This window comes from Pongo abelii, chromosome 23, assembly GCF_028885655.2.
Source record: "Pongo abelii isolate AG06213 chromosome 23, NHGRI_mPonAbe1-v2.0_pri, whole genome shotgun sequence".
NCBI lineage: Eukaryota > Metazoa > Chordata > Mammalia > Primates > Hominidae > Pongo > Pongo abelii.
Window position 1 is genome coordinate 22,296,960 of NC_085929.1, and position 22,371 is coordinate 22,319,330.

Below are 22,371 nucleotides of genomic sequence, written 5' to 3' on the forward strand. Positions count from 1 at the left end.
ACTCAGCCGAGTTTCCCTCTCAGTCCAAGGGTGAGAACTGCAGCTCAGCCCCATCCAGGATGGCTGCAGATTACCTAGCGCCACTGCCATACTCCAGATGCTGGTCAACGAGGAAGGGATCCTGAGGCCTGGCAGCGGGCATTCTCAGCAACCTTGAAGCCCTCTAAACGGGACCCGCCATCCGTGCCTGTCAGAACTGTAGCCGCTACCTGCACTTGGCGCACAGGCAAATACGGCCAAGCAACCCCAAACCCCCCTCTTCCCCTCTGGGCCCAGGCAGCGCTGAACCTGCTGCTCAGCCCCATCCTGGCGACTGCACAGTGCCCAGAGCCTGCAAACCAGCGCTCAGCGCGAGCCAAGGAAGAGCAGGGCCTAGAGTGGGAGGGCGTGTGCCACATGGCGACCCTCAGGCCGTCGGGCCCAGCTCTGGAGCCTCTACCCCACGTGGGCTCAGCTGCAGCTGGCATTTGAAGGTGGCAGCAGCTGTGGCAACCCCAGAACCTGTCCGCGCCACCAGCAGGCGAACCCCAGGGTCGGACACCGCCACTGCGCCTAAGTCAGGCAGTGGGACCTCAGTTGCAGGATAGTGGGAACCTGCCGCAAAGCCTCATCGCCGCAGCTGTACAGGGCCCAGTGGTCGCAAGCCTGCGCTGCCAGCGCGAGCCGAGGAAGAGCAGAGCCCGGGGTGGAAGGGCGATGTACTCGGCCATGCTCAGCAGTCTGGGCCCAGCCCTGTAGCCTCTACCATGGGCTCAGCTGCAGCTGCCACCTGAACATGGCACGTGGCAGGAGAAGCTGCAACCCCGATCCTGCCAGCGCCACCAGCAGCGCGGATACTTGGGCCAGAAGCCTCCAGGGCGCCTAAGTCAGGGGTTGGGGCCCTGGCTGCAGGAGGGCGGGAACTGATGCTCAGAGCCACCGTGGAGGCTGCACGATGCCCAGTGCCGGGGCCCAGCTCCTGGATCTCAGGTTGAGGAGGGCCCAGGGGCGGCTCTGTCAAGCAGGCCGTGTGGCAGGGAGCCCCCCACGTTCCGCTCCAGGGAGCCCCGCCAGCCTGACAGCGCCTCAGTGGCAGTTGCCACCTGCACGTGGTGCTGGGCGAAGTGCAGCCAGGGCGGTTTCCCGCCTCGCATGTCTCCCCGGTCTGCTGAGTTGCGCATGCGCTGTTGCCTAAAGGTACTGCTCAGCTGCCTAAAGGTTCTGCTCAGCTGCCTAAAGGTTCTGCTCAGCTGCCTAACGGTTTTGCGCAGCCATTTTCTCCCGGGAGAGGCTGGAGTGTCCAAAAGCTTGGCCCGACTGAGATTTCTACTGGTGTCAGGGCGGGTGCGGGGACTGAAGAAGGGAGAGGGTGAGCGGCGGGGACTGGGGAAGGGCGAGCAGCGGGAGGCGCGGGCTCTCTCTAGCAGGTGGCCGCAGCCACGGAGAGGCTCTCTGCCGCCGCTGTCAAGGGCGAGATGGGCCGGAGCGCCGCAGCCCCTTCAGTCAGCTGGTCTACACCAACAACAACTCTTACGTGATTCACCATGGGGATCTCAGGAAAATCCACAAAGCTGCCTCCTGGGGCCAAGCCTGGAAGCTGGAGAGGATGATGAAGAAGACGACAATGGACCTGAACATAAGAGATGCGAAGAAGAGGTACCAGGCCCTGCCTGAGCCTGGACTAAAGGAGGAGGAGGCGGCTGTGGGAGGATCGCCCCTTCAGAGTGGGGGCTGGGGGTCCTGGGGACGAGGGGAGCAGGTGGAGGAGTGGCGGGCAGCGGGGCGGCCGTCCTGGGCCCCGAGGTCTTGGCCTTCTTCCCGGGCAGGCCCCCGAGGCCTTGGATGGGGGCGCCCTGCAGGGTGGAGGGCCCAGGCCACCTTAAAATCAACCCCAAACTTTAGCTGCTTTCTCCTTCACTCCCACTTCCTCTCACAGAGCACTGTGTAGAGAATTTTAAAGTGATTTAACTTACAAAATTAAGTACATACAGGGTTTTACTTTTAATGTACAGGTTTTAAAAGATAATGTTAGATACATTATGAAAAGGTGCATTATGAAATAATTCTCATAATATGTTAACTTCTTGGCTAAAAATTTTTTGGATAAAGTCCAGTATCCATTTCAATATCAATGAATGTCTATGTAAATGTATTCTTTGCTGAGGGACCTTAGAAGGTAACTTTGAGGTGGGAAGATGGTTTATGTTTTCGAATTTAAGAAGACTCATTTTTCTCAAGATGCAAACTCTTTATCAGTTTTACATAAACCAAATAAAGTTATCAACGTTTTAACATTTTTAAAATTACCCACGCTTTTACTATTGTGATGACATTTAAAAAATTTTGTAACGGAGTAGAAAAGTCTTGCCCTTCTAGATTTCAAAATGTGCTATTAATTTGCACAAAATGGGCCACGGCCAGGCGCGATGGATCATGCCTGTAATCCCAGAACTTTGGGAAGCCAAGGTGGGTGGATCACGAGGTCAGGAGATAGAGACCATCCTGGCTAACACAGTCTCTACTAAAAATACAAAAAATTAGCCAAGTGTGGTGGTGGGCACTTGTAGTCCCAGCTACTAGGGAGGCTGAGGCAGGAGAATGGTGTCAACCCGGAAGGCGGAGCTTGGAGTGAGCCGAGATTGCACCACTGCACTCCAGCCTGGGTGACAGAGCGAGACTCTGTCTCAAAATAATAATAAATAAATAAATAATAAATAAATAAATAAAATAAAATTTGAAAAAAAAAAAAAAAAAGGGCCAGGCGTGGTGGCTCGTGCCTGTAGTCCCAGCACTTCGAGAGGCCGAGGCAGGTGGATCACCTGAGGTCAGGAATTCAAGACTAGCCTGGCCAATATGGTGAAACCCTGACTCTACAAAAATACAAAAATTAGCCAGGCACGATGTCGGGAGCCTGTAATCCCATCTACTCAGGACGCTGAGGAGGGAGAATCACTTGAAACTGGGAGGTGGAGGTTGCAGTGAGCTGAGATCCCATCGCTGCACTCCAGCCTGGGCGACAGAGTGAGACTCTGTCTCAAAAATAAATAAATAAATCACAAATTCTTTGATAACAGCTGGAAAGACAGGTAAATGAATACAACAGAATAGAAAATCCAGAAACACCCAAATATCTAAGAATTTAGAACTTGATAATGCTCACACTTTATACTAGTAAGAAAAGAATTAGTTTCATAAGTGAAATGCCTGCTCTTTGGAGAAAACTAGATTTTTATACCACAAAGTAAATTTCTGATGGAATATAGATTAATTTTTTTAATATACAAAATGATAAAAGCACCAGAAGAAAACATAAATGCCTATATACACAGGTACATTTTTACCTTGACAACACCTTTCTGAGAAGTTCAGAAGCAAGCAGTCTGCAGGATAATTAAGCAAAACAAAATTAAATTAACCTGTAATGAGAAAAAATAAAAGGCAGCATACTTGTAAAATATTTACTACACATGTATGTGCGTGTGTGTATACATATTAGATTTAAAAATCATCATTTTATAGATAATTCACTGAAATCAACAAAAACCCTCCAATTTAAAATTGAGCAATTTAAATTAGAGATCTAAATTGCAGATCTAAAAATAGTACTTTGCTTCTAATTTAAAATTGGGTAAAGTATTTTCTTAAGATCTGTAAGAGACCTATGCACACAGAAAACAATATTTAGTGTTCCTGGTTAGAGAAGGCATTTAAGTTAAAAGAGGAATCAAATACTGTTTTCTATCTACAAAGTTTGTGAGGATAAAGAGCAGTGACAATTATACTGCTGTTTAAAGTTTAAGTTGCAGATAACTTTTCAAATAGACAATTTGGTGGTAAGTACCATATTATTAAGAAGAATCCATATAATGGCTTTTATAAATACATTTCAGTGAATTTACAGCATGGGATAATATGTGACCACTGAAGGTAGAAATATGTAGAGAAGTAGGTGACATTTGAAAATGTATTTTGGTGTATCAAGTGAGGGTAAAGTTCAGTTTGATAATACATACACACAGACTACAGTCTTGCGTTATCTGAAATTGTGTATGAAATATGATAAAATTTGTTATTTGAGGGCATTTGTTTTAATATAAAATGTTTTCCCTTTTTATTATCTTTGATTTCCACATTGAGCATGTACAATGCTATTAGAAAAAGTTTATTATTAATGAAATAATTTTGGGGAAGAGCAGAAATATAATTTTGCACCAATAAAAATAATTTCTCACTTTCCATAGTTTAATTTTTTTGTGTGTGGATTAGTATATTCTGTGAACTTTTAGTATCTTCAAAAGACAATCTTTTTACCTGTGCTTGTTGATTTACATATACATCTTATCAGGCACATATTTTTATTATATATAGATTTATTACATATATGTCAATAATTATAGACTAATTAGTGTGGTTTTATTATTAAGAAAATAGAAAATATAAGTGCTTTATTTATAGCAGTTTTTTTGAGGTATTGAACTTCTCAACTGTATTCATCCTTTTAATCAATTTATCACATGTAAGCTGAATGCCTATTATGTAGAAGATACATTAACTCTCAAGATCCTTTCATCCTTAAAAATTTCACATTTACCTGCTCAGCCTTGGCAAAGTGAGAGATTTAAAGTTGGAGTGCTAGGACTGAATCTCAGTTGAAGATTTTCCTCTCATCTTTAAAACAAAAATGCTTCTGAAGTGAGAAACTAGTAAAAGATAACTACCAACCACGATTTTGGAAATTTATAACAGCTTTAAATAGTAATATTAATCATTGGAAATACCTAATTTATGTGCAGTCTATAAATTTAAATATGAATTTACATACATTCTGTAAATCTAAATATGGAATAAAATGAGCCATACCTACTTGAATCCCAAGTTTTCTTTGGCTTGAAGTTTTAAAAATATTAAAGAAGTACTTTGTTTTAACAGTTTGTTTTTATTTCAACTCTCCTTTTGCGTAGCACTCTTAAAAGCTAAAATTTCTTTAAGTGTTAATCCTATGACTAGGACTGCCATCATCCTGCTGTATATACCATATTCCACTTCATGGAAGGCATCGTGAGTTGTGTGATGCCTCCTTATTTGTGTACCAATAAAAGATTGTTTAAATTTCTGCAAAATATACTTGTAATAAATAATGAATTATAAGTGGAATTTCAATGTCATAGATGTTAAAATATGAGAAATAGAGTATCTTAGAATTATTAAAATACAGTTTTATCTCTAACCTTTAAAACATACCACAAAGTAGGCATAATTGTACCATTTTACTTAAGGTGTTTTCTTTGTTAAGTAGTAGAAATAATTACAATATCTAACAATTACTGAGCTGTTACATGTGCTAGGAATTCTTGGAAATACGTTGCACAGATTCTCATGAGGCATCACAGTGATGTCCTGTGAGATAACTGCTGTATTCATCTTCACTTTATTGATGAGAAAATTGAGGCACAGAAAGGTTGAGTGATAGCTAGAAGGTGAAAGACTTTAAAGTAATATTCAAGCCCAAGTTGACCTAAATCCAAAGGCCAACCTCTTTCTATTCAAATAGGTCACTCTTTCATTAATGTAGTGAGTAATAAGAGTGAATGAATGTTGTACTTTCTTCAGGAGAATACTAAATATTTGTTTTGAAGACAGAGAAAGAGCATGGTATTTAATGTTGGCAATTACATAAATCATTATATGCTTTGAGACAGTGGACTAAACTTCACTAAAAAGTCCTCTCACTCTTGTAGGTCTGCTCTACACTGGGCCTGTGCCAATGGCCATGCAGAAGTGGTAACACTTCTGGTAGATAGAAAGTGCCAGCTTGACGTCCTTGATGGCAAAAACAGGACACCTCTGATGAAGGTAAATGGTAGCCAGTTCTTTCAGTGGGAGATGGATTTGGTTTAAATACATAGAATAAAAATGAATTTATCTCATTGAAATATAACTAGTTTGTGAAACCTGTGGAATATTTATTTATATTTCCTATAATTTATAATTTACTTCTTGCTTTAATATTGACAGGCTCTGCAATGCCAGAGGGAGGCTTGTGAAAATATTCTCATAGATTCTGGTGCTGATCCAAATATTGTAGATGTGTATGGCAATACAGCTCTCCATTATGCTGTTTATACTAAGAATTTGTCAGTGGTGGCAAAATTGCTGTCCTGTGGTGCAGACGTCGAAGAGAAGAACAAGGTAAACGTTAACCAATGTTATTTTCAAAATATGTGAAATCCATTTGTTTTAACATTAACATATGTAAATTGTTTTATATTTGGAAGCTCAAACATTCCTATTTTTCTATGAAAATAGTTTGACAAAACTTAATTGTCTAGGATTTTGCTTTAAATATTAATATTTTTACAAGAACTATTAGTATGGCTTTTCTGTGCATTATGATAAATATTTGAGTTTGTTAAAGGTAAAATTTTTCAAATATTCTTTCCCACTGAAGTTTTTTTTTCCTTCCAGTTAGTGTAAAACTACAGGAAAGTAAAATTTGCCTGCATAAATTGAGTCAACATGTAAAATTTAGGAGACATGCAGAAATCTGGATTTCCTCTTAAAGGATTGAATCTGGTGTCTCTTGAGCCCATATGACTGTTTGGTATGCTATGAAGACATTCTAGCTTTACATAAAGCATGTTTCCAGTTTGCTACTGTGCCAACCTAGTTACATCACTTATTCAACTTACCTCTTTTGCCTCTGTAAATATTTCAGTTATCAATTCCTCTCTCATAGTATGTTTTGGTAAAGATTTCAAGTTATTGAAGGCAGTTTATAGGTGTTTATAATATATAGTTTATATTTTACATTAATTCATTAATAATGGGGTTATCGTCTGGAATTTAAAATATTTTTTAAATGATGATTTTTCTTCATATAAACCATAAATAATCATCTTCTGTTAGAAGGCCTTTAAGCCTTTTTAGATTAATCATGGTTATATTTGAATAGGTTATGCATATTGCAGAAAATATTATATCTTTCTCCACAGAATTGTCCCTTAAAAGTCAAGTGATTTAGTGGCTTCTATTTTGCTAATCCCTATACATGAGTTAGAACTTTCATTAATAAGCCATTTTATTCTTACTTCTGATATTTTGCCAAAAAATAGTATCAATTACAATAGAAACCAGAATAAAAATGGATTATTGCATTTTAAGAAGTAGATATGCATTAGGATCCTAGGAGTATCACTATAATTGAGAATAAACTTTTATACTGAATTGCTTTTCTTTTTTTCTTTTTTTTTTGAGATGGAGCCTCGCTCTGTCACCAGGCTGGAGTGCAGTGGCATGATCTTGGCTCACTGCAACCTCTGCCTCTCTGGTTCAAGTGATTCTCCTGCCTCAGCCTCCAGAGTAGCTGGGACGCAGGCATGTGCCACCATGCCCAGCTAAATTTTTTGTATTTTTAGCAGAGATGGGGTTTCACCATGTTGACCAGGATGGTCTCGATCTCCTGAACTTGGGATCTGCCCACCTTGACCTCTCAAAGTGCTGGGATTACAGGCATGAACCACCTCACCTGGCCTCTTATATGGAATTTCTAATAGCTGAGATAAAATCCTATTGTCTGGTAATAGGATAAACCTCATGGACCATTTAATAATAAGCAATCAAAGTTTATTTGAAGCCAATCTCTTTTAATTTAGAGCCACTTCCTTAGTGACCAATTTAGAGCAGGAGTGCCTGACATTGGCATCTGGAATGTTGGGATCATTGATAGAAGAGAATCAAGTGAGTTTGTATCACCCAGAGGAAACCTCCATTTTTGGGGGGAAGCTTTCAAAACTGCATCCCTGAAATTCTAATTTGTCAAATGTTAACATTTGCCACAAAAATATACTGTCAAATAAGGATTAGGTAAAATTCAATTCATTTCTTGAATAATGAACATTTAATTCACAGTTTTATAACATTTCTTGAACATAGATGATGGTGGAATCTGTTGGGGTACAGTGCTTCTGGTAAGGTAATTATTCTTTGGAATAGAGTTGAAGAATCACTGTTCTAGAGGTAATAATTTAGATTACTAATTTAGTAAAAGACAAAGTATTTACTACTATGTCTTAGGGTTTAAGGATATAGAGGTAAAAGATACAGCCCCTGCCCTCAAGAAGCTCTTGGTTTACATGGGAAACAATAAAATCATTACAATGTAATGATTTTTGGAGATAACCAGAGTTAATGTGGTGATGCAGAGGCTGAATGTTTACAAGAGAAGGTGCAGTGCATGGGAAAGCACAGAAAAGTGAGAAAGAAGGGATTGCTATTGATTTACTTTCTATTGTTTAAGTTCATAGGATATTATATAGGGTATTCAGTTCAGCTGAGAAATATGTAATTTCATGAATTACAAATTGTTTTTGCTGTTTTACAGGCTGGCCACACACCACTTTTACTGGCCATAGGGAAAAGAAGTGAGCAAACTGTGGGATTTTTACTGACAAAAAAATGCAAATGCAAATGCAGTTGATAAGTTTAAATGGTATAGTAGTTTTTTTTATTAAAAAACACTTGAGTAGTGTGCTAGAGTAATAACACTCAAGTCAGAAATATTAAATTAATAACACTTACTTAAAATTATTAGATTTTACAGAAAAATACCAACACAAATTATCAGTTAGGAAGAAAAGCAATTATTTGGACTGGTCAACATAAAGAACAGTATATAGTAGGATTTTCTTCTTTTATTATATTGACTGATTCTTATTTGTAATCTGATGTTTTTGGTTGCATTATCTTCTATTAGCTAAAGTGGTTCTGTATTAGTTTTAAGAAGTATGAATTTTTAGTTGACTTTATAATTCAATATTGAATGATTAACATCTTTATAGTATTTTTCTAACTTCTCTTTTTCATACACTTTTAAAAAATGCAATATTTGCTGGGCATGGTAGCTGTCATCTGTTATCCCAGCACTTTGGGAGGCCAAGGTGGGTAGATCACTTGAGGCCAGGAGTTTGAGACCAGCCTAGCCAACATGGTAAAACCCCATCTCTGTGAAAAATATAAAAATTAGCCAAGCATGGTGGCACATGCCTGTAGTCCCAGCTACTTAGGACAATATTATTCCTAATATTGTTTTAAGTCTTCAGATTGCTCTCACTTGTCCGACTTCTAGCTAATTTTGAAGTACAAAATATTATATCAGACTAAGGAGGAAATAGACAATTCTTCACTTAAAACTTTGCCTCTTTTAGATTAGTGAACAGAACATATTTTCTTGCCCCTCAGTGGACTTTATATGTTAGCCAATTCTACTATGCCATATCCCAGTGAGACATGAGTCTTTTTGCCCCTTCCTTTTAGCCTTGGTCATGATTTACAAGGATAAACACTTGAGCACTCAAGATACTTAACGTTTGTTAATACATGTAAACGGTTAATTCTACACTGACAGGCACATATTAAATTAGTTCTGTTCCTAATAATGAAGTTATCTCTTTGTTATTTTAGCACAGGCCTCATGCTTGCTGTATGTCATGGATCATTAGAGAGAGTTGGCATGGTTCTTCAGCAAAATGTTGACATCTATGCTGAAGATACGTGTGGAATGACTGCAGAATGTTATGCTGTTGCTTGTGGATTTAATCTGTAAGTGATTACATTTAAAGGCTAGGTGAGATTTTATAGTTTGTTTAGGTAGTTTTTGAAGGACAGTGAGTTAGTCCACTTCATCAGCCAGAAACTAGGCAAAAAGCTAGACTAGTTAGAAGGAGTAATGGCTCCAGGATTCCTTACTTTAGGGCTTTAGGGATGCTAATGTTGTCTACTTGATTTGAAGTATAACCCCTATGCACGGGACAAACATAATGTCACAATTTTTGTTTTTCTAATTAGTTATTTGGGTCTCGAAATGTCCACTTGAAGCAGAAAACCTGACAGTGTCCCCTGGGGACTGTCTTCTCTACCTTCATTCTTGAATTTTTTAATAAGAATCTGAACCTAAGTCCAAGGAAGACTTTCTTTTTGTACAAGTCAGAAGGATTGGGGGGGAAATGGCCTCTCTCTTCATTTTGTTGTTTCCATGGATTCTGTTCCTGCGTCGTTGCCATTGAAACTGCTCCTGCAGTCTGGTAATGATTGACCTTTGTGACCAGGATGCCCTTACTAACACAGATCCCTCAGTCTTCATGGTGTAGACTTCGAAGTTATTACATGTTCTTAAAGTTCACGTACATATTCTCAGCCATTGTTTACAAAGTACCAGCACCCCACTTTGGCAGCTAGAACTTTTAGCTTTAGCCACACACATAGTGAGCAAATTGACCCTTCTCCTCACACACAAAACCTGATGTGAAACCCACATCTTAGCCTGGACATGGCCTAGACGTTCATAGTAAGTTATACTTTGAGTGGCTTTTTTCGGTTTTCTCTAGCCAGTATTAGTTGTGGTAGTTTGAAACTGTAAGTCAGGTTGAAATAATGTTACAGGAAGAAATTCGAGATCCATTTTTTCTTTGTTACCAGATCTATATCCGTGGCCCTTTATATCCTGTGTAGCACAATTTTGTAGGTAGTGGAAGGTCTCATCTTATTCTTTAAAATCCCATGTCATCTTCCCCAAGTTGTAGTGGGTTCCAACTTGTGGTTCTCCCCTCAAGTGATTCTTTTTTCCTAAAAGTAAAAATCTCCGATGCTACTTACATCTCTACCTCGAGTTTTTAAAATATTTTCAAATGCTGCATCACCATGAAGCCATTCAATAGACTTCACTAAATCTCAGGTAAGTTGGTTAGATTTAACAGAGCTAAGCTTCATCCATCACTGATCAGTCTTCATGTATAAAAGTAAGGATTTGTGCTGGCTTCAGTGGTACATATAGTAAAATTGAAACAACGTTGAGAAGATCAGCATGGTCCCTGCACAAGGATGACATACAAATCTGTAAAGTGTTACATATTCCTTGCAGTCCCCAAAAGGAGCTACTACTTCCTAACTAGCTCCAAGGAAATGGTGTGAGTCAAAGCAAAATGGGTGACAACCAGTATTGCAATTGTGATTTTCATACAAAAAAACCATTTATGGAAGGTGATCTATGAAATGAGATGTGGTAACACATAAGATCTTGTGTGCGATATTTTGTTAGTAGGGATCTCAGAAATGAGAAAATACCAACTTGCATCTTCTTCGTGGAACTTACAAAAAATAAAGGTAGGGTTTTGTCTTCCACAGCAGCTGGAAATGGACATAGTGACTAAGCATCATTCTAACAAAGATTTGTTGGTTCAGAGTTTAAGGAGGTAGATAAGGAGTAGTAGTAGTCCAAGCCAGATGCTGACATCTATTATTTTCTGTCCTTGGTGTGACTGATGAGCTCAGTAATAGAGTATAATTAGGTTATCTGATTTAATGATTTAATATATTTATAAATAAATTTCATTACAAAATATAAAATAGCTTAGATGCTCTGAATTACAAGCCACAAATAATAGAACATCTAATATCCAAAAGTAGGAATGAATAACAGAAAATTGCAATATTTGAATATTATAACCTATGAAGAAACACATTTGCTTTTTTGTTGTTGTTTTTGTTTTTTTTGTAATTTAATTTTTGTAGAGACATGGTCTCCCTATGTTGCCCAGGCTGGTCTTGAACTTCTGGACTCAAGCAATCTTCCTGTCTCAGCATCCCAAAGTGCTTGCATCACAAGCATGAGCCACTTCACCAGGCCAATATATTGAGTTATACTGGGACTTTTTAAATAGTTTCAGCAATAAGGTTCAAGAACAAATTTTTTTTTGCTTCACTTTTTATTTTAAGCATTTTTAAAATGTTATCTTGCTAAATCTTTATAATAACCTAGTGAAATAAGGCCCTAAAATCCTCATTTTTAGAAGACATTGAGTCTAACAGAAGCAACTTGTTCAAGAAAAATACCTGTTGCTAGCCATTCTAGGACTTATTCTGAGTTAAGGACATTTTCCATATGTCAAGCTAACTCTAGTTAATTTACTGAGTTATACTGCCCTCACTTCATGAGTGTTTTATCTTTCTTTCTTCTTTAATTAGAAGCTTAATAAGTTCATAGAGCTTACAAACTTAAAATCTATGGAAAAAGTAATGTTCTGATGTTAGCTCTAATATTGTCTGAAATACTCTAAGAACTTAATAAATTTGGTAAATGTTTTTTATATCAGTGTTAAAATAGTAATTTTATTTATTTCATTTTTATACATAGCATTCATCAACAACTTTTGGAATATAAACAAAAGCTATCTAAAAATTCTCAAAATAGCAATCCAGGTAAGATCTCTGACAGTAAACTACTCTTGGTGGTGCTACCATAAGATTATAGGAGTGTTGATCACAAAAGAGCCATTAAAAAAGCAATGTGTAAGTAGCATGTGTTTACATATATACCTATATGTAAGTGTTTGTATATATACATAGCTTTGATTTAATTTTTTAGCTTATAATTCAGAATTCATTAAGAATTTAGTTGTAGCTGGTTTATAATCTCAAAAATATTATCTGAAGAAATGTTTGTTTAATCGTGGTTCCTAATATCCTATATAATACTTTTGAATAAATAAGTAAAACAATTTTTAAGTTTATATATTGTATGTTTCCTCAACTGTCATAACAATTTATGCTTGTTATAAAATGTATAATCCTTGGTGTGATTGATGAGCTCAGTAATAGGGGATTATCAGCTTATCAAATTTAATGAATTAATATATTTATAAATAAATTTTATTACAAACTATAAAATAGCTTAGATGCCTTGAATTACAAGCCACAAATAATAGAACATCTAATAATGAAAAGTAGGAATTAATAACAGAAAACTGCAACATTTGAATATTATAACCTATAAAAGAACACAGTTAAACTGTTAAATAAACAAATATTTATGTTGGTTTATTAAACATAAACAAATATATAAAATGTTTATTTGTTAAATAAACAAATAAATAATTTATTTGTTTGTTTCTTTATTGTAGAGACATGGTCTCCTTATGTTGCCCAGGCTGGTCTTGAACTTCTGGACTTTATTTAATTTTTACAATAAATGATTTGCATTTAGAAAATTAGAATTAATTACAGTTGAGTCTTGAGCAACATGAGAGTTAGGGTGCTGATACCCCATGCAGCTGAAAATCTGCTTTATATGAAAATCTGTTTCTTTTGACTCCTCCAAAACTCTGCTAATATTCTACTGTTGACTTGGAGCCTGAAAAAAGGTGAACGCATAAGCAGTCAATTAACCCATAGTTTCTATTTTATATGTACTATATACTGTATTCTTAGAATAAAGTGAGCTGGAGAAAAGAAACTGTTATAAAGAGGAAGAAATATATTCACTATTTATTAGATGAAAGTGAATTATTATACATAAAGGACTTCATTCTCATTGCCTTCATGTTGAGTAGGCTGATAAGGAGGAGGCAGAGGAGAGATTTGTCTTGGTATCTTGCAGTGGCAAAGGAAAAGAAAAATCTGTCTATTAGTGGGCTCCTAGAGTGAAAACCCTTATTCAAAGATCAACTGGGTGACATAGTGACTTGTGTCACTAAAAAAGTAACTATCTTTAGAATTTGGAACTCAATAATACTTTTCTTGCACCATAAATGAATGTCAATAAGAATTAACATAACTTAGCAAGGGTGCATCAGTACCAATAGGAGATTATTTTTCAAAGATACCTACTGAGTGCAGAAGTCAGAAAAGCAATTCTTTGTTGAGAAGCACAGGTTATGTTACATAGTCTTGTACCAACAAGGTCTCACTATTATCAACTTCATTCCCTCTAAGTTGAAACCAAATAAGATATATTTACTTCATTAGAACAAGATGTGTTGTTCTATCTGCTGGATAATTAGTGTGTTAATAGTAATTTTGTTACAACAAGATACTCTGTTCCTACTAGCCAAAATATTATCATAATAAATATTCAACTAGCTCAACTCTAGGCTCAACAAATTATAATAAAAGTGGAAAAAATTTTCACAGTAACAAAAGTGCTACTGTGATACCTAAATGTGACATAATACATTGTACAATATGAACTGTATGAGCACATCTTTAATTTATTACATATTTATTAAAGGACTTCTTTAAGTTAGATTTTGCAAGTTGCAGGAGACCAAGATGGAATACACATAGTCTGGGTCTTTAAAGTGCTCATAATACATTAGAGCTGTCTCTGTTGAGTTTCTGCATTTTCCCAACAGAATTTCCTAACTATGTTTTTTTATTTATTTATCCACTTGTCCACTTAACAAATAACTGTCAGGTATCTTTAAGGTACCAAGCATCTTTCTTGTTATTATCATTGTCATTTTTTTATTATTTACTACTTTATTAAGGAACTAAGCATTTTTCTTGTTATTATCATCTTTTTTATTATTTACTACTTTATTTAGTGCTTATTCTGTGCCAGAACCCCTTTGGGAGCTTATAATTATCACTTATTATGTCATTACCATATTCAGTATGTGTCAGACATTTTATATTCAATGTGAAGAATTAAAGCTTTAAAAAGTTTGGTAGTGTCCAGGAGCAGTGGCTCACTCCTATAATCCTAGCACTTTGGAAGGCCAAGGCAGGCAGATTGCTTGAGCTCAGGAGTTTGGGACCACCCTGACTAACATGGTGAAATCCCATCTCTACTAAATACAAAAAATTAGCTGGGCCTGGGTGGCGTGCATATGTAATCCCAGCTACATGGGAGACTGAGGTGGGAGAATTTCATAAACTCAGGAGGCGGAGGTTGCAGTGATCTGCTGAGATCGTGCCACTGCACTCCAGCCTGGGCGACAGAGCGAGGCTCTTGTCTCAAAAAAAAAAAAAAAAAAAAGGAGAAAACAAATTTTGGTAGTATTTAAGGAAAGCAAGCTGAATGAGTAGAAGTTTTCCAGGTAAAGAGTCAGAAGGATGATATTTAGCAGAAGGAAAATTTAACCAGACTGTGTGTTTGGCAGAAGGAACATCTGAAGGAACACCTGACGAGGCTGCACCCTTGGCGGAAAGAACACCTGACACGGCTGAAAGCTTGGTGGAAAGAACACCTGACGAATAGGATACAGTCAATTCCTTTTCAAAGATTTTAGCCTGTAAACATCCTTTAAAATTCAAGAGGGGTAAGATTAAGTACAATGAGTTCTGAGTTCCTCATCAAAGAACAAATATGTCAGTATGTTCAGCTTCTCTGTTCTTTGTTCTCCGTTTTAAAGTTTAACTTCCTCGTTCGTTATGCCTCCTTGCCCCTAGTTTCATTAAACAACCCCCTTCTAGCCTCTAACACCTGCTTTGTCTTTAGTCATTCTTAATCACCTGCTCTGTCCTAGTCATCCTTAGACACCTGCTCTGTAACTGTCTTTCCTGCTGAAACTACTCACCCTGCCACTCCAGCTCATACCCCTGCCCTCTTTGAAACAGCCAATCTGAATTAGCTTAGAGTGTGCAGTCCAACCCTATCCAATAGGGAAAAGACACAACAGTAGGGACTACCTGCGTTAGGAATAAGAACACTTTCCCGTCCCTTGTCAGGTGTGATCTTGCCATTGCTCCATCTGCAAGACCACTCTTCCATAGAAGTAAATTTGCCTTGCTGAAAAAACTTGTTGCTGGAGTGCTGACTGTTCTTTGCAGCACCAAAAATTTATTTTCCACAAATTTAGGGGCCCACCCAGCATTCCCATTCTCCTCTGGGGGAGGCTCCAGTCCTCCCCCGTGAGAAGGCACACCCCGCTGCCTCGTTGCAGTGGCCATAAAGGTAAGGAATCAAGACTCAATTAATAAATGATTAATAAACCAGGCTCTCAGCAATGTGGAAAGAAACAAGCCAGTAACTTTGGGGAAAGAATCTTCACATACCGTGGTGACCAGGTAACTGTGCACAGACCGAGGTAAGAAATGTCACAGGGGTGACAAAGTATTTCCTTGGTGGTCGGGATTCTGGAGGTTGAACGGGTGTGTGAATGATCACAAGCACTACTGCTTGTGGTGCTGTTTGTGTGGATGATACTAAGCATTATTTCTGTGAGGAGTGAGTGGGTCCTATCTGCGGTTTTTTATTTGAATAAAAAACCTTTGAAGAGGAATTCACTGTATCCTCATAGGGCTCAGGGCAGATCTTGCTGTGGGGTTTATACCATGATGCCAATGCTAAGAGGGACCTAAAATTCCTGGGAGGGAAGCAGCCAGAGTGTATGAAGCGAAAGAAGGGTGCAAGGAGCCTCCAGCAGGTGGGGCTAAAGGCTAGGGAAGAAATCTCTAGCATATGGGATTGAGCCTTACCAGGACATAACATGGGAAAAGCCCCAAGTAAGACAGGGAGCAAAAAAGAAGAGGATAGTAACAAAGACATGCCCCCTGATAGTCCCCTGGGTCTCATGTTAAAATATTGGAAGGATAATGAGAGGACTAAACATAAGAAAAAGCATTAGAAGATAAAATACTGCTGTTTCATTTGGACCCAAGGTCCCATTTTCAATCCCTCAATCTTCTGGCCAAAGTTTGGGTTGAATGAGAATGTAATGTGTCAACTTCTAATTCAATATGTTAATGATAAAAATCTGGTTTCTCAAGAAGAACTAGACTATGCTTTTTGTTGGAGACAGGGACCTGTCTTTATTCACTTAAAGACAACTAGGGAACAACCCGATCCAGCATCTCAAATTGAAAAGTCAGATGAGCTGACTCCCACACCCAAAGCCAGCACATGGGATCCCCTATACCACTTTGCCCTGCTCAGTGTCTCTGACCCTTCCCCTCGGGCAGCTGCTGCCACCCCAGGTCCCACCCCAGATCCTTCTCCTGCTCACACTGTTCCTCCTCCTTACAACTCTAATTCTTGGGAGTTATCATCCTATGAGCCTGTCCCCTGTCAGCCTAAATACCTCTCCCTAAAGGGACTCCAACATGAGGTACAGCAATGTAAAAAGGACATTCAGAACTTCCCTTTTCCATCCACACCTAAGGAGTCAGCCCCAACTCTCTTCCCCTTAAAAGACATGCCACAAGGAGGAGGAGCCATTGTATTTGAGAATGCTCCCTTGACCAGTTCAGAAGTCTGAAGTTTGAAAAAGGAAATTAAGCCATTGTTAGATGACCCTTATGAGGTGGCAGATCAGGTTGATCAATTCTTGGGGCCTCAGTTATACACTTGGGTAGAGTTTATGTCCATTCTAGCCATCCTCTTTTCAGAGGAGGAAAGAAGCATGATCTGATCCATAGGGCTGCTATGGTAATTTGGGAATATGAACACCCTCCTTGTCAAAACGTTCCTACCACAGACCAAAAATTCCCTGCCCAAGATCCCCGGTAGGATAATAATAATGCAGCTCACCAAGAAAACATGCAAGACATAAGGGAAATGATAATGAAAGAAACTAGGGAATCAGTACCCCAAACTCAAAATCTCTCTAAAGCATTTGATATACAACAGGAGAGAGATGAGTGGACTATGAAATTCTTAGACAGACTAAAGGAGCAAATGAGAAAATATGCAGGCCTAAATTTGGAAAATCCCCTGGGACAGGGAATGTTAAAGCTCCATTTTGTCACTAAAAGTTGTCCAGATATTTCTTTTTATTTTTTGAGATGGAGTCTCTCTCTGCCACACAGGCTGGAGTGCAATGATGTGATCTTGATTCACTGCAAGCTCCACCTCCTGGGTTTGCTCCATTCTCCTGCCTTAGCCTCCCTAGTAGCTGGGACTACAGGTGCCCACCACCATGCCCAGCAATTTTTTTTGTATTTTTAGTAGAGACGGGGTTTCTCCGTGTTAACCAGGATGGTCTCAATCTCCTGACCTCGTGATCCACCCACCTCGGCCTCCCAAAGTGCTGGGATTACAGGCATAAGCCACCGTGCCTGGCCAACGTTGTCCAGATATTTCAAAAAAGTTACAAAAATTAGAAGATTGGGAAAACTGACCTCAAGTGAACTTCTCAGAGAGACTCAAAAAGTATCTGTGAAGAGAGATGAAGAAAAGCAAAAACAAAAGACAAAACTTATGTTATTGACCTTCCAACAGATGACTCCAAACCCATGTACCCTTAAACAGAGCTTCCAGTGGGCCAGAAACTATAAAGGTTCCAAACCCTCCTTTAAATGACCCAAGTCTCCATTGGGAGGATCAAGGCTCTGGTCTACCAGGCCCTCTAAATAGTATGGGGGAGCAAAATCAAAGAATCCCAGAAATGAGAGTGGGGAAGGGCAAGTTAGGCACTACAAATGTGGAAGAACAGGCCACTTCAAGAGAGAATGTCCCAAATTAGAAAAGGAAAAAGAGGCCCTTCCACTCATGGCTTTTGAGGAAGAATAATGGGGTCAGGGGTTCTTTCTCTTTTATCTTGAGTCCCACCATGAGCCCTTGATAAGTCTAGAAGTGGGACCTAAGCATGAGTTTATAGCCTTTTTAGTCAATTCAGGAGTGGCTCAATCCTCTGTTTGTTTTCCCCCCATCTAATATTGCCTGCTCTTCAGAGGAACTTTTGGTTTGTGGGGTAAAGGGAGAAGGATTTAAAGGAAAAATTTTAGAAAACACAGAAGTCAGATACCAGGCTCAATCAGCTCATATTCAGTTTTTGTTAATCCCTAAAGCAGGGACTAATTTACTAGGGAGGGATTTAATGTTGAAGTTAGGCATAGGCCTGCAACTCAGCCCAAGAGGATTCCTCACCTCATTAATACTCACCACTGCAGATGAAAAATATATTAATCCTAATGTCTGATCCAAAGAAGGAAACTGAGGGAAACTCTGAGTCCCTCCAACCAGATCAAGCTAAAAATCCCCAGGGAAGTAGTAAGGAGGAAACAATACCCCATTCCCCTAGAGGGCAGGATAGGGTTGAAATCTATAACTGAAGCTCTTATTAAAGATGGGCTTCTTGAGCCCTGTATGTACCCTTATAACACCACAATATTGCCACTCAAGAAATCAGATGGGTCATACCGGCTGGTGCAAGACCTTAGGGCTATTAACCAAATAGTCCAAACTACCCACCCCATTGTCCTTGATTCTTACACCATTCTCAGCAAGATTCCATATAATAATCAATGGTTTACTGTAATAGATTTGAAGGATGCTTTCTGGGCATGTTGCTTGGATGGAGATAGGCAAGATATATTTGCTTTTGAGTGGGAGGATCCCCATTCAGGATGGAAACAACAATATCGATGGATAGTCTTACCCCAAGGGTTCACAGACTCCCCTAACCTTTTCAGTCAAATTTTAGAACAAGTATTAGAAAAAGTTATCATCCCAAACAAATATGCCTGCTCCAATATGTTGATGATATTCTTATATCTGGTGAAGATATAGAGAAGGTAGCTGGCTTCTCTACACATATTCTAAACCATCTGCAGTTTGACGGGTTATGAGTCTCAAAGGGAAAGCTTCAGTATGTAGAACCTGAAATTAAATATTTAGACCACTTGATAAATGCAGAGAAGTGAAGAGTAGGGCCTGAACGAGTTGAGGGAATCGTATCCCTACCCTTACCTCAAACTTAAACAAGAACTCAGGAAATTTTTAGGGTTAGTTGGATACTGCTGCTTATGGATTAACTCACATGCACTAAACAGTAAACTTCTATATCCAAAACTTGCCCGGGGGAAGACTGACCATCTCCTGTGGAATTCTGAGGAAGTTGATCAGGTTGAAGAGCTGAAAAAAAGGCTTATAACTGCTCCTGTCTTAGCCTTACCTTCCCTAGAAAAACCATTCCACATTTTTGTCAACATGGATAATGGGGTAGCTTTAGGAGTGCTCATTTAAGAACACAGAGCCCCTCGGCAGCCTATGGTGGCCTTCCTGTCAAAAGTCTTAGATCCAGTTACTTGTGGGTGGTCTCAGTGCATCCAATCCATTGTGGCTACAGCACTAATGGTCAAAGAAAGCAGGAAGTTAACCTTTGGAGGAAAATTGACAGTAAGAACGCCCCATCAAGTTAGAACTATAGTAAACCAGAAAGCAGGTAGGTGGCTTACTGACTCAAGAATCTTGAAGTATGAGACTATTCTGTTAGAAAAAGATGATTTAATGTTAACCACTGATAATTCCCTTAACCCAGCAGTTTTCCTAACAGGGGATCCAAATCTAAAGAGATAGCACACATATTTAGATTTAACTGATTACCATACAAAGGTCTGACAAGACCTAGGAGAAACTGCCTTCTGTATGGGATGACACTTATTTATAGATGGTTCCTCCCAGGTGATTGAGGCAAAAAGATGCAATGGGTATTCAGTAATTGATGGAGAAATTCTTGAATAAATTGAGGCAGGAAAATTGCCTAAGAATTGGTCTGCCCAAACTTGTGAGCTGTTTGCACTCAGCTGAGCCTTAAAGTACTTGCAGAACCAGGAAGGAGCCATCTATACCAATTCTAAGTACACCTTTGGAGTGGCTCATACATTTGGAAAAATTTGGACTGAACGAGATCTCTTTAATAGGAAACGTCAAGATCTTGTTCATAAGGAGCTAATCACCCAACTATTGAATAACCTTCAGTTGCCAGAAGAAATAGTGATTGTCCATGTCCCCAGATACCAGAAAAGTCTTTCTTTCCTCCTACCATAATCTCCATTTTCTCTTCCTCTGAAAAGAGAAACTAATAAAAATAGGTGCTAAAGAGAATTCAGAAGAAAAATGGATATTGCCAGAACAGAGGGAAATGTTGTTCAAACCCCTTATGAGGGGAAACTTGTCCCAACTGTATCAAGGGACCCACTGGGGGTCCCAAGCCATGTGTGACACACTTCTGAAAGTTTTTAGGTGTATAGGAATTTATACTCTGGCCAAACAGGTTACAGACAGTTGCTTAGTATGTAAGAAAACTAATAAACAAATTATAGAAAGATTACCCCTTGAGAGAAGGAGTCCAGAGTTAAAGTATCCAGATTGATTACACAGAGATGCCTCCAATAGGTCATCTAAAATATTTACCAGTGATAGTAGATCACCTTACTCACTGGGTCAAAGCTATTCCCTTTTCAAATGTGATGGCCAATAATGTAGTTAAGGCCTTAATTGAAAATATAGTGCCCAGGTTTACACTAATAGAAACCATTGACTCAGACAATGGAACACATTTTGCCTCAAACTATTATATTTGATGCTTGCCTTGTTATACCTTGTGGAGAGTTGTCAAGTCAAAGACAGCTCTCCACTTCAGAAAAGTACCTCTGTACTTCCTGGCTCTCCTCAGACTGGACATTAGTGAATTTGGATCATTTAGTTTGGGAAAGTTTCAATGAATCCCCCAGTATCAACTGGGAATCTTGCCCCCTTGACACAGAGCTTTTATGACGTAGTTGGTCCAACTACGTGCAAGTGAGAGCAAGGATGGACTGCCCCAACCAGTAGTTGTAATTCCTAAAACCATACATTCATTTTGCTAAAGATGTAGCTCCCCCTAACTTTCAGATAAACTAGTGCAACCCAATACAGGTTATTATTTCAAACCCTCAAAGTTCTTTCCCTTCTCTAAGCCAATTCCCTTCTTTAAGCTGGTTTTATGATATGGGGGCTGAGTTTTCAGAAACAGACCTATTGGATCTTTTGAAATATGCTTCATTGCTCCCCTACTGCCTACAGCTTCCCTAAGTCTTCTTCCAAAAACTCTCACAATGAAACTGTTGTTCCTCCTCCATCTAATGGCAAGACCAAGGTAACTATTGTAGAAGTTAAAGACCTAAAACAAACTTTGGCAACTGAGACAGGATATCAAGATGTGATTGCCTGGTTGGAATGGATCAAATATTCCGTTTGCACTTTAAACAAAAGCAATTGTTATGCTTGTGCGCACGGCAGACCAGAGGCCCAGATTGTCCCCTTTCCACTAGGATGGTCCTTCAGTCAACCAGGCATGGGCTGTATGGTAGCTCTTTTCCAGGGTTCCACAGCCTGGGGTAACAAGTCGTGTCAATCTCTCTCTCTGCTATATCCCAAAGTTCAACACTCTGCAGGTCAGCCCCCAAGGGCCATCCAGCTTCTGTCTCCTGACACTAAGTTCACTTCATGTCTCTCACAACAAGGAGGAAACTTAGCATTGCTTGGAGACCTAAAAGGATGCAGTAAGCTTAAGACTTTCTAAGAACTTACCAATCAGTCAGCCCTTATACACCCCTGAGCAGATGTATGGTAGTATTGTGGTGGACATTTACTGGACACTCTGCCAAGTAACTGGAGCACCCCTCATGCTCTAGTCCAGTTGGCTATACTTTTCACTCTGGCATTTCATCAACCAGAAAAAGGGAAAACACAACATCGTAAAGCAAGGGAAGTCCCTTATGGGTCTTTTGACTCCCACATTTATTTAGATGCTATTGGAATCCCATGAGGAGTACCAGATACATTTAAGCCCAAGATCAAATAGCTACAGGATTTGACTCGATATTTTGTTGGATGACAACAAAAATGTAGATTGG

The 22,371-nt window shown here is 39.1% G+C and overlaps 1 non-coding gene and 1 pseudogene across 1 annotated transcript; both read left to right on the forward strand.

Annotated features, from left to right (window-relative positions):
* LOC100431222 (putative ankyrin repeat domain-containing protein 30B-like) overlaps positions 1–15,667 on the forward strand; it is a 28,233-nt pseudogene extending 12,566 nt beyond the window's left edge.
* On the forward strand, positions 10,783–10,889 carry LOC129052799 (U6 spliceosomal RNA). The gene has a single exon (XR_008517945.1). It is a non-coding gene; the product is annotated as a U6 spliceosomal RNA (small nuclear RNA).
* Positions 15,668–22,371: the final 6,704 nt, after the last annotated feature.